Genomic DNA, 12,783 nt, shown 5'->3' on the forward strand with positions numbered 1-12,783 from the left:
ATAAAATATTGTTCTGTCTGATTCAATGGAGCAGCTTGATTTGTTTCATTCAGTTTCGTCACGTCGCGCTCTGTGTGTCACATTGAGTCTGTTTGATACTTCACCACAAGCGGCTCCATAAGTTTCATGTTTGGAAAAAAATGTTTTGTGGATATTCTAATGTATCGCATAGGCTATATTTCGTTCGCTATGTTATTATCATAAACTTTGTTACTATATAAATCAACGTTGTTGTCAGCAGTGACGTGACTTGGCATGCTTGTATTACGTCACGATTTTCTCCAGTATTCGTTCGGACAATCCTTACAACAAAATGTAACTTATTATTAATTTCTGTGTAACTAATTAGTATATACATATGAATCTTTATAAGTTGTTTATTTGATGTTCTCATACTTTTGTTTATTGTGTTTGTGTTGACATGAAAGTGGTTAGAAATTAGTAGTTTAAAATTAGTTGTAGTCAAGATTCAAGTGAATGAAAATTGTATTTGTGTGTGTGTGTGTTTTAATCAAATCTCTGAATTTTGTACAAAATGTTTTTTTTTTATTGCTAATATATATATATATATTTTTACTTATGCATTCTTAAAAGGTTAGTTCACCCAAAAATTAAAATTAGCCTTTGTTTTACTCACCCTCGAGGCATGTATATGACTTTCTTCTTTCAGACGAATCCAATCGGAGTTATATAAAAAATTGTCCTGGCTATTCCAAGCCTTATCATTGCAGTGGGCGGGTGTTTCTGTTCAACAGTCCACAAGACGTCAAATAAAGCATGTGCATCCATAATAAAGCATACCTCACACGGCTCCGGAGGGTAAATAAAAAGTTTTTGAAAGAAAAATATCCATATTTCAAACATAATGAACACTTCTCTCTCACTTCATCCAAGTGCTGTACGTGAAAGCCGTTCTGGCGGATGACGTAAGACGTCGATGTTGCGTGATTAGTGACGAACGCTGAGAGAGAACAAAACAAAAAGCCGGTCATGAATTAGAAGCACAAAATGAGGATTTGTAAAGAAAAATGTCGGAGGATTTCGATATAAGCCAAGAGGAGACTGTTTTTCCTTTGCTAAGATATCTTTGCTTCCTTTGCTCCTGTAAACAAACTCGCGAGACTAGCATATTTCAGAGGCGCGTGCACAACGCATATGTCCTACATCATCCGCCGGAACGCTTCCGCATACAACAGATACAGATACAGATAGGAAGTGAAAGAAAAGTGTTTATTATGTTTGACATATGGATATTTTTCTTACAAAAACGCATGGATTCGCTACAGGAGGCCTTTATTCATGCCCCAGAGCCATGTGAGGCATGTTTTATTATGGATGCATGCTAGTGGTTCAACGGATCACAAATCTCACGGTTCGGATCACATTACGGTTTTTGACCCACTGATCGGATAATTTTTCGGATCAGCAAGAAAAGAAAAATATTTCAATTTAACTTGCTTTCCATTTATTACTTAAAGCGAAGTACTTCTTTGATACCACAGCAAATACTACTAGATTAACTAAGAAAGTTTAAACATGATTAAAGACACAAGAGAACAGCCAGCAAAAATAAGAACAAATACACAAATTACAAGTATAGATAAAAAAAATAATGTGTTTTTTTAACATTAAAGCATGTCAAAATATTCTGTAATTCTGTACACAAAATAATGATCTTTAAAAAAGCATCATATGACCCCTTTAATGACAGCAGCAGGATTTATAGGCCGCTGTCCCTTTAATACCTGATGCACGGATCCAATATAAGGATACACATCACATCCGATTTCTTTCTCAGCTGTTTTCATTCACTTGAGACATAACTGACTGCGTTTACTTGAATGATTGTCGAGATGGGTATTTTGTCATAATTTTATGTGTATGTGTCTGTTCAGAGGATTCTACGGTGGCCGAGAGAGCTCAACCTGCTGCAACTTAAGAAAACACATGCAAATTGAAAAAACACCAGCAAATTAAGAAAACATCTTCATCAATTTGACAACGGATTCAGTTCGGTGTTCGCGCGCCGTCTGAAACGCATGTGTATATGTGCGTAGAGAACAGAACAGCGCTCGAGTAACTAATCGAGTTCCCTTTCGCCTTTTCTCTCTGGAATTGTTTAAAATTCGCTTGCTTGTGTAAATACGAACAAATGATAAACTTATACTCTATTATGTTATCTATTATGGTTAAATTTTGCAATTAATCCGCGGATCACATGCGTGCCGAACCGTGGGGCTTGGTCCGTACCGTACGGATCACTGATCAACTACGATCCGTTTAACCACTAATACACGCGCTTTATTTGACGTCTTGTGGACTGATGAACAGGAACACCCGCCCACTGCAGTGATAGAGCTTGGAATAGCCAGGACCATTTTTAATATAACTCAGATTGGATTCGTCTGAAAGAAGAAAGTCATATACACCTAGGATGCCTTGACGGTGAGTAAAACACAGGCTAATGTAAATTTTTAGGTGAACTAACCCTTTAAGCTTTTGTTAACTTGCATGTTGACAAAACTCTAACCATTTGGAGGGAACAAATGTTGTAGTTTATGATCTGGCCATCTATGATGGTTACGTCTCTGCTGTAAAAGACTGGAAACTTTGTTTCTGCTACTCCTCAAACTGAATCTACACTGACTCGCACCTCCAGTGGAGCTGTTCAGAGGTGCATCTGATCTCATATCAGCACTTCTGCTCTTGAAGCAGCATTAGTCTCTGCACCTGCAGGATCTGAGTGTGGCTGTATGCTGTAGCACCCCCCTGTGCAATCAGTTTGAGCCGCTGAATAATTCATAAGACCCTTCAATTCTTCGTTGGTGAAATTGTGGGGGCATTAGAATGAGACTAAGAAACCTAAGAAAAAGACAAATTAACGAAGAAGCAAAAACAGGAGTTTTAGTTAAAAGTAGCAGTCTGTTGTTTACAGTCTCAGCACTTGGATTATTTATTTATTTATTTCTATTTTTTGAAAATTCATGCTAGTCTACTATTTTGGTATAATGTATTTCAGATAAACCCAACCCTAACTGGTACATAAAAATGTGCAATCAGTTTGAGCCGCTGAATAATTCATAAGACCCTTCAATTCTTCCTTGGTGAAATTGTGGGGGCATTAGAATGAGACTAAGAAACCTAAGAAAAAGACAAATTAACGAAGAAGCAAAAACAGGAGTTTTAGTTAAAAGTAGCAGTCTGTTGTTTACAGTCTCAGCACTTGGATTTATTTCTTTTTTTGAAAATTTATGGTAGTCTACTATTTTGGTATCATGTATACACTTCAGTTAAGGTCTGTCTGCTCAAGACTTACAGTTACTTAAACCGGCAGTGGCAGCCATCAGGATGGACAGCTAGTTTAGGATAGAATTGCATTGGCAGCCTTCAGTAAATTCTTGGCACATAAAGCAAGTATAAACTTTAGGCTGCCATGGCCAGTTGGCAGTCACAATTATTGGCACTCCTGTCTTATATGTTTTAAGAAAAAATTCAGATTTTGTATTTTTTCTACTTAATCTTAATGATATACAAATGGGGTCACAATTTATTATTAAAATAATATGGCTTAAAAACTGCTTCTTCATATTTATTCACTGCATTCGGACATGCAGCCCTTGTTTTTAAAGAAAAGCATATCCTGTTTTTCTAAGTTACATCATTAATGCCAAAATGGCTTAATTCCACTTACAGCTTTTCCTACAAGTTGAATAAAAAGCAAATCTTTTAGCCGATGTCCTTTGAGCCATTATGAAGAATGTTTCTCTCTTTCATGCAAACCCTATTAAGCATGGAAGAAATGCTGGGTCATGTGGATGTCCTGCTTCCACATGATTAGCAGACAGGCGGAGTGGGGGCAAGACCTTTATGTTGAGTTGTGGCTCATTTTATGTGCCTATAGTCTAGAGTTTGCATGGGAAAATGCAAACTGAGCAAACTCACTGTGTGTAAAGGTTTCTAATAGATCAGTAAGAACAAAGTTCAGCTTGACTGGAGTGTGTTTTTGGTTCGGAAATGAAATAGTTTGGAACTTATGGGTTACATTTGTGTGAGAGCAAAACATGCTCGCGATCCTGACTGATGAAATAAATCATGTGAGTGGCCACATTCCCAGCTCTGTTTTTCAGCTCCTACAATCACACTGACTGACCACCTATTGACTCTGTGCTCATAACCCTCAGCATGTGACTTCCACAGGCCAACAGATCAGTTTGGTGAGCATGGGGGAAGATGTACACAGCCACCCACTGTCACCATGACATAGCTGCCATTCATTTTGAACAGATGACTGAGGCATATTTAAATTTCACCTCTTTGGCAAACACAGCACAATATAAACATTGCTTGGAGGCTATACAATAGACAGTCAACAGGTTCTGCTTATTCTGTTCACTTAGTCTTATTCATAATTACACTCATGGATTAAATTTGTGACCTGTGGTGTAGAATTTATCTCTAATAATGTCTTGATAAAGACTGTGTTGAGGGACACAGATGTAGTTTCCTACACTTTGGGAACTGCATGTCAAGGCTGTTTATGCCTTAGAGTGAAAAATAAAAAGATAAGTGTGAGCCAGAGTTTAAAATAATGACACATTCAAAAGCTTGGGGTCAGTAAGATTTAATACTTTTATTCAGCAAAGATGTGGTAAATTTATCAAAAGTGACAGTTAAAGACATTTATAATATTACAAAAGGTTTCTGTTTCAAAAAGGCTGTTCTTTTGAACATCCTATTTATCAAAGAATCTGAAAAAAAAATGTCATGGTTTCCACAAAAATATTAAGCAGCACAACTGTTTTCAGCATAGATAATAATTATAAATGTCTCTTGATCTGCAAATTAGCATATTAGAATTATTTCTGAAGGATCATGTGACACCAAAGACAGGAGTAATGGCTGCTGAAAATTCAGGATTCAGCATTCACAGGAAAATTCTACGTTTTAAAACAAATTAAAGAAAAAAGTTGTGATATTTTGCGATATATTGAATTTTAGCGTATTTTGATAAAATAAATGCAGCCTTGGTGAGCATAAAATACTTGTCAAAAACAAACAAATCTTACCAATTCCAAACCTTTGAACAATACTGACATGTGATATGAAGTCAAAGAGCAAGATATAAATTCATTCTGATATATAAAATCACAAATACATTTTAATGTTTAATTGACTCTTTGTGTCTTTGTCATTTTACTCTGCGGTGGAAGAAGGCTTTTGTCGCTGTTTCATCTTCCAATAGCTAAAGATCTCCCAGGGCTGCTCGCGAACAGCATTTAAAGTCATATCTTTTGTGACTTGATACATGATAAACCTAATTTAGTGGCATCTAAATCTGGTTGAAACCATTTTGCTCTGCTAATTAAACAAAGCCAAAGCCCCTTTAACAGTGCAGATTCATTTCTGCTCATCTTTGCGTCCGACATAAAGCTCTTTAATATTGCTACCCTCCTCAGGCTCAATGCCTGTCCAGTGAGTATATAATCAGCCCCTGTTGTTTGTTCTCCTAGTGCACTTAATTTAATTGTATAATGGCCTTTAACCAGTGTTTTATTTACTCTTTTGACAGGTCTCTTGGAGAGCTTCATGCGCCTGAAGCCTCATGAAGCTCAGAGTTACAGGAAGAAAGCTTTGTGGGTGTCCTGGATCTCCATTGTGGTGACGCTTATCCTGGCTGTGGCAGGCTTCAGTAAGTTCATGGTGATGCTTTTCCTGTCTGTGGCAGGCAGCCTTCAGGATGTTCAGCTAGTTTAGGTTAGAAGTAGTTTCAATCACCCACAGACCGCCCACAGTCTGCTCACTGACTGTCTAGTGCATATTACACACAAAACTGGAAAATACTACTTTCTCATTCTGGCAAGCTTCAGTCTGATTGGCTGACTGAATTATGATTACTCTGATTACACATTTTCTTTACAACCGTTTGCAGTGATGCCCCACAGTTAATTTTTTCAGTCTAGTTTTTAGTCTATTACTGTGGTCTAATGAATTTAAGATAAATGAAATGGACTAAATGGCGTATTACATTTCAGTTGAATCTCTTTCTGTCTAAGTGGGCCGTTTTTGGCCTAAATAAGCTGCAATGTGGACCAGACCTTATGCTGTTGAGTCAAAGCCCTGGCTTTGTGAGACTTGCTTCATCTGCCAGTGGCATCCATCAGGATGGGTAGCTAGTTGAGACTAGAACTGGCAGAGACAGTCCTCAATAAATTCAAGTTTAGGCTAGAACTGGCCACTGAGATGTGTAGGCGGTCTGAATAGTTGGCACTACTGAGTCATAGTTTTTAAATATTTTAGGTTTTGCTAGTAGTTGAGGTGTGTTTTGGTAATTACAGAAAAAATTTTGATAATGTTAGAAGACAAAGATTTTCATGATAAAGTTTTCAGAGGTTTGCTGTCATAGTAGTTAAAAAATTTTGTATTTTATTTTTGGTCAGAAAATAGACACAGTTACATATCTTTAAAAAAATTTATAGCTGAGGTATACATAAATAAACAAACAAACAAAAAAAAAAAATTTATTTATTTGTATGTATTTTTATGTATTTATAGATGTTATGCAATAAAATAACTGAAAAACTATTGATAAAGCATACAAAGTGTCTGTGAAACGTACCTAATTTACCTTAAATTATTTGGAAAGAAGCAGAATAGACTGTGCTTACATTTTTAGCAGTCTTGCAGATGACTTGTGCTTTTTGTCAGGTGACAATTTTTAAAGCAGAAAACATCAGCACCTCTGCTGCTATTTAAAGGTGATGTGTGTAATTTATTCAGTGTTGAAGCACTCTTGCTATGCAAGATTTATACATAGAGATAACTGTAGGTAAGCCATTCATAGATTGAATTGCAATACTGTACAGTTGAAGTTGTGGCAATGTGGCGAAACTAAGCGGTCTGAGCGGTCCAGCATTGGCGTTCTCAGAAAGAAATGACACAATGTATTGTGTTTTATATTGTAGTTTTTTATTCTTTGTTTTTTAGTATATATCTCTCTCATTTTTGTACATATATTCAGTAATGGTTTGCATTGATTCTTAAGTGGGATTTTTTTCTTGCCTCTGTTGTAGGGCTGCGCGATTAATCGAATGTGATTGTCATGCGTATCTTGTCAGTAAAGCCGGTTCTGTGATTAGTAGTAAATCTCCAGCATGTGCTTTCAGATGGAGCAGCGTTTACTACACAGAGCCGTAGTTCACTGACAAGCTACGCAAAATCGCGTTCATAATCGCAGACGATTTAATCGCGCAATTATGAAATCTAAGAAATCGTTCTGTGATTATGAAAGCTGTTTGCGTAGCTTGTCAGTGAACTATGGCTCTGTGTAGTAAATGCCACTCCATCTAAAAGCACGTGAAAATACCACTGTGACGAGAGGGGCGGGGCCGAGAGCCGTGGGAACGGAGCGAGGCCGGTGGAGTAATTGCTAATGCGCGACACCTGCGCCACTCACCGGTCTCGAGTCTCACGGAGGAGCTCCGGAAGGATAAAAAGGAGGAGGGACGACAGTGAAAGACGAGAGAGGACCAGGCCTGGAGTTTATTTTGTGTTTTGGTTTTGTTTGTGCGCGACAGTCGTCCGCGAGGGGCTGTCGCGCTATTTTGTGTTTGGTTATTTTATTATTAAAATCTTTAATGTTCGCCGGTTCCCGCCTCCTTCTTCCCGATCTACAAACTACGTTACAACCACATTTACTAACATGTTTTTACTCCAAATTCACTTAACGTCAGTCAGTACACTGTAAAGAATCGTTCTTCACCGAACTGACATCATGACTCTTGTGATGCCAGGGGTGTGGGGCTTGTGACCGTCTTTGGATTCTGAGGAGATGAACACCCAGCTTTATTTTTGTGGTTTGGCCTGGATACTTGTATTTTTCCAGATATTTCATGCAAGTGAGTTGGGAAATCATAAGATATGCTGAATCTGAAAACATTCTTACAGAACCTCATGGAAAAATATATAATAAAAACTATGTTCAGGCAATGCATCTTATTGGGAAAGCTCTGAGATTTATTGAGGCTTACAGCAGGAACTGTTTGCTTGCTCTACTGACTTTTTCAATCAGTGTCAGTCAGGATGTTCTCTAGTCTAGTGGAACATTTCAGCAATTGTTAAAGTGATAGTTAATTCAAAAATGAAAATTCTGTCATAATTTTTCTCCCTCATATCTTATCAAACTTGAACTTGAAAATCAACGTATGATTTTCTTACTTCCATGGAACACAAAAGAATTTGAGTGATGTGAGGACTGGAGCTTTCAAGTTTCAAAAAGATGCACAAGCACCATAACAGTTTCATTAACGTGGTCCATCTTAAACATTCAGTTTACTCTGAGTCTTCTGAAACCATACGATAGCTTTGTGTGATGAACAGACAGAAGTTTCAAAGTTGTTATTCACTCATAACCTTCTTTTAGTGAGCTATGTTGTTGACCATTGAATCAGTTAAATGACCTTTAGCACTGAAATGGTCTGATTCAGAATGTTTTTGTGATTCGGATTGAGAATTAATTAACCAGACTTGACTCAAAATAAATATTTTTCATTAATTGTATATTGCAACTTCTCCTAAGTAAACTTCTCTTTACTGAGACATTTACTTCTCAGTAAATGATAGCAAAGTGTAGGTTTTGTCTTTTAAGGAAAGGATTAAATAAGAGAATGTTTCTCTCAAATCATCCTAAATTACTTGCTGTTAATTAACACTATTTGAAACCGTTTTTTGATAATTTTTATTACAGATTTTTTTTCCATGACTAATTTATCTGATCTTTTAAGTTACACACATCTACAGCAGCACAAAGCCCATTGTTCTGCTTAAATGTCTCATTTGTTCTCATTTATTTTTAAAGAGAGCTGAAAAACTCTTATCTAGGGCAGTATTTCTGTGAAAAAGATTAAAGTTTTCTTTTGTAGTTATTTAAGATTCAGTGTAATATATATATATATATATATTGTAACGGGGTGAAGAATCACACGACAAGTAATCTCAATCAATACCCCGGAGGGTGGATTTATTGGGGTGATGGGTGTTAGTGAGAAAGGTCCAGGTAGGTGCTCCGGTGCCGTGAGTGCTCTCTTCCGTCTTCCCAGTGCAGAGGGTCCGTGCAGTGCTCCTGTGGGGCTGGTCGGTCACACGCTGCTTTCTGTGGGAAAAGTGAGAGGGCGAGTTAGTGCTCAGTCTCATGGAGGAATCTCCTAGATGGCAGGGCTTGCGTGGTTTATGTAGCCGCCACCTGATGAGGTGCAGCTGTGACCGATCAGCCTGTGATGATGATGGCCAGGTGCTCCTCGCTTGTTTCCAGGGCGACGCTGATGAAGCTTCGGGACGCTCGTCACAATATATATGATATTTCTTAGAAGGAAATTGGATTCTCCAATCCAGTCTTGTTCAGTAGTTCAGCTGAATAGACTAGCATGAAAATGCATTGTTAACATTCCCTTAACATACAATATGTGTGCAAGTTTTTACTTGTATATTTGACATAAAGGATTATTAAAGCTAAACAATGTATTTGATTGGCAGTTAGAAATAATTAATCTGCATATGTCACGGGTTTACTGTCATTCTATGAGGTGTCTGCATTTAATATTTGCACAGTTTCTTTGGTCAGATACTGCATAATTAGATGCTGTGTAAAAGATTTGTGTTTTCAAAGAAACATATATGCTATCAACATATCAGATAACGTTTCATAAGATGGATGTTATGTGAACATTAAGCAAAATTTACCCATAACTCCATGTCTTATTAGTTCCACCTAATTACTTTTTACAGTGTGATGCACCGTTTTATTTCTGCTCTTATCAGTCACTGTCATGAGTAGTGGATTGGTATCTCTATCCAGCAGTGATTTCACAATAGGGGCCTGTCTTAAAACTTGCCTTGCCTTGCTAAAAATATTATTATCTTTAAAAGTATTAATTTCTTGAAAAAAATCGTATTGACTCCAATCTTTTGAACAATATAATTTCAGTGTGCCTTACAGTACTTTACAATGATTTAAGTCAATCCAGTATGTGTACTGAGAAATGTATCTGTATCTGTGAAGGCTTTCATTCATTCAGGTCAATGTGGAAAGTCAGGATGTTCATTTGCACTGTATTTTTTTAGGATTTATCCTATTACCATATTATCATTCTTATTATTCTGTTATGTCATTTACTTTCATGATTAGCAGGCAGGGTTATTAAAACCTTATCCATTTATTCCTGAGTTCATTTACTTACAATGCAGACAGCAGATCAAGTGCTTGTTGGAAAGCTTGACGGAGCTAGCAAAAAGGTGGAACTAAAAGGTGGAAAGAGCTTATTGATGAAGGGTCAGTATAATCCAGCTGGTGATGTGATACATGCTTTGTGTTTTAAACAACTTGCACCATTTAGTAATGGCATAGCAACATTAGTATTTTGCATTTGGTTTCAGGTGAAGCATAACAACACAGCACAAACGAAATCTGGATTTTTACACTAACGAAATACCAGATATGTGCTCGGAGAACATTTGCTTTTATGCAAATGATAATCTCTTTCATTTCTTCAGTGTCACCTTCCTCATACTGCAGTATAGCTTCACTATATTCACACATTAAAAAAACAGGTTATTTATATGAGGTTCCAAACATAGGTTTGGGAGGAACCTTATCATTTAGTCCTGTTAATTGTTATTACGAGCCTATACAAGCAGCAGTCATTGTGCTGTCTCAGCGACAATTCTTCCGGCATCCCTCCACCTCCCCATCTCCTCTTCTATTTCTGTTACTCTCCCTGTAGTACCGCAAATAAATAAGAAATGCTACATATATTGTAGCCTGTAAGTAATCAAATGTATAAAAACACTGTATATTTTTCACTATGTAAATTAAATATATATCTCTTCTTAAAGTTGCAAAAGTGATGTAGTCGAGCAGTGAGAGATTTTCTCTTTTGTTGTTTAATTAAAATTAATGACAGATAGCAGGAATATTGGACTGCTGTCACTTTAAGAGCTGCAAATTTCTACTGGTTAATTGTGTCTACCGGTATATAGCAAACACTATAAAAAGGATTAAAAAACCATAAATGGATGGTATTATCATAAAAGTATTTCGTACGATTCATACGCTATATTCCAAATCTTCAAAATATTCTTTAAAAGTCAAATTTAGTTTTCATGGCATAAAGTACAGGTTGAACTATTCTCATAAATAAATGTTTTATTTATTTATTTATTTATTTAAATAAATGACTTATTAAAGAGGCAGGCAGGGAGGAAATTCAAATGTATTATAATGACATATGTCACCTGAATTAAAGTACACTCATGAATCAGTGATCATCAATATTTCATTCTTGAAAATGTGGTGTGAATATGTGTAGTAGGGTGTGCAATTGAGTTTTTAATGATTTTACATGAAGAACAGGATTCATAGTAAAAAATGAGACAGTGGTGGAATGTGGCCCTCATGGGAAATCAGTATTCTAGTTTTCAAGTCATGATATGTGGCATAATAACTAGATCCTTGAGACTTCTATTTTAATTAAGCCCTTCCAGTGTGAACCCATGTTGCTTGCTACCAAAATAATCCTGAAAGTGAGAAGCGATAATGATGAGTCATTAGCTTGTCATTTCAGCCTTTTTAGTGAACTGAACTAACATGCGGTGCTTTATCACTGCAGCAGTCACTCTGCTTTTCAACTTAATCAGTGTCTTCAGTTTTATTGCTTACAAAGATCCAATTCTCATGATGTTAATTTTACATTTCAAATGGGATTCTAGGCAACATCAGATCCAAATTTAGCATTGTTTAATTGAACTGACATTTAGCCAACTGAGGCCAAGTTCTCCAGATACATGCAGCACTGGTCAGAGTTAATTAGGGGTTATGAAAATAGTGTGTGTGAAATATAATATCGCCCATTAGAGCAGCTTCACTGAGAGGTTGTTGGGTCTTGTTTGAGTGCTGTATCTTTACACTGGGACTGTCTTTATCAGCCTCATCCTGACATGCGCTACAGCTATTAGTTTCACAGTATAATGGATTATATCCATGCACACAGTGCCAAAAGACAGAGAAGATTTATTCACTGCAGTTTAACTTTATTCCCGGCTGTCTGTCTTTATTTCTGTCTTGATGACAGGCATCTTATATCAAGTTCAACCAAGCATTTAGGAGAACATTTTCACTTCAGATGCATTGCACTTTAACTGATTTTATTTCTCGGTTTCTCACATGTAAGCCCAGTTCTTTAAAATCATTAGACACTCCTTTTTCACTTGTGAATCATCACTGAGATATGACATCACCTTTAAAAGACCGTGGTTGGTGTCATTTTCAGTGTGGCAATACATTTCACCTAAAGTCACAGCCAATTTTCTGCACGTACTCAATGTTCTTCTCTCACCTTATTGACGTGTTCTGCTGCCTGAGGCTATTTTGACCGTGTTGTCATAAGATGATGATCGTTTATTGTCTTGTCCTAGTTTTGTCATCCCCACAGTTGTTACCTGAGTATGTTTTTGTTCCTCTGCAGGACCTGCTTAAAGGGGTCATATGATGCTTTTTTAAAGATCATTATTTGGTGTATTTGGTGTAACAGGCTGCTGGTGTTTGTGGGACACATCATCAGTCACTCTGAAACTCTGCACCTTTCTTTCTATCTACATGTCTATGTGTCTATCTGTCCATTAGGGATGTAACGGTATGAAAATTTCTTATCACGATTATAGTGACCAAAATTATCACGGTTATCAGTATTATCACGGTATTGTTAAAATGTTCTGGAGATGTTCAAAAAAAAA

General features: G+C 36.8%; 1 pseudogene; it reads left to right on the top strand.

Moving 5' to 3' along the window:
- Positions 1–12,783, top strand: part of LOC107723654 (transmembrane protein 163-like) — a 31,498-nt pseudogene that overhangs the window by 708 nt on the left and 18,007 nt on the right.

This window comes from Sinocyclocheilus rhinocerous, unplaced genomic scaffold, assembly GCF_001515625.1.
Source record: "Sinocyclocheilus rhinocerous isolate Xijiao unplaced genomic scaffold, SAMN03320098_v1.1 scaffold755, whole genome shotgun sequence".
Classification (NCBI taxonomy): domain Eukaryota; kingdom Metazoa; phylum Chordata; class Actinopteri; order Cypriniformes; family Cyprinidae; genus Sinocyclocheilus; species Sinocyclocheilus rhinocerous.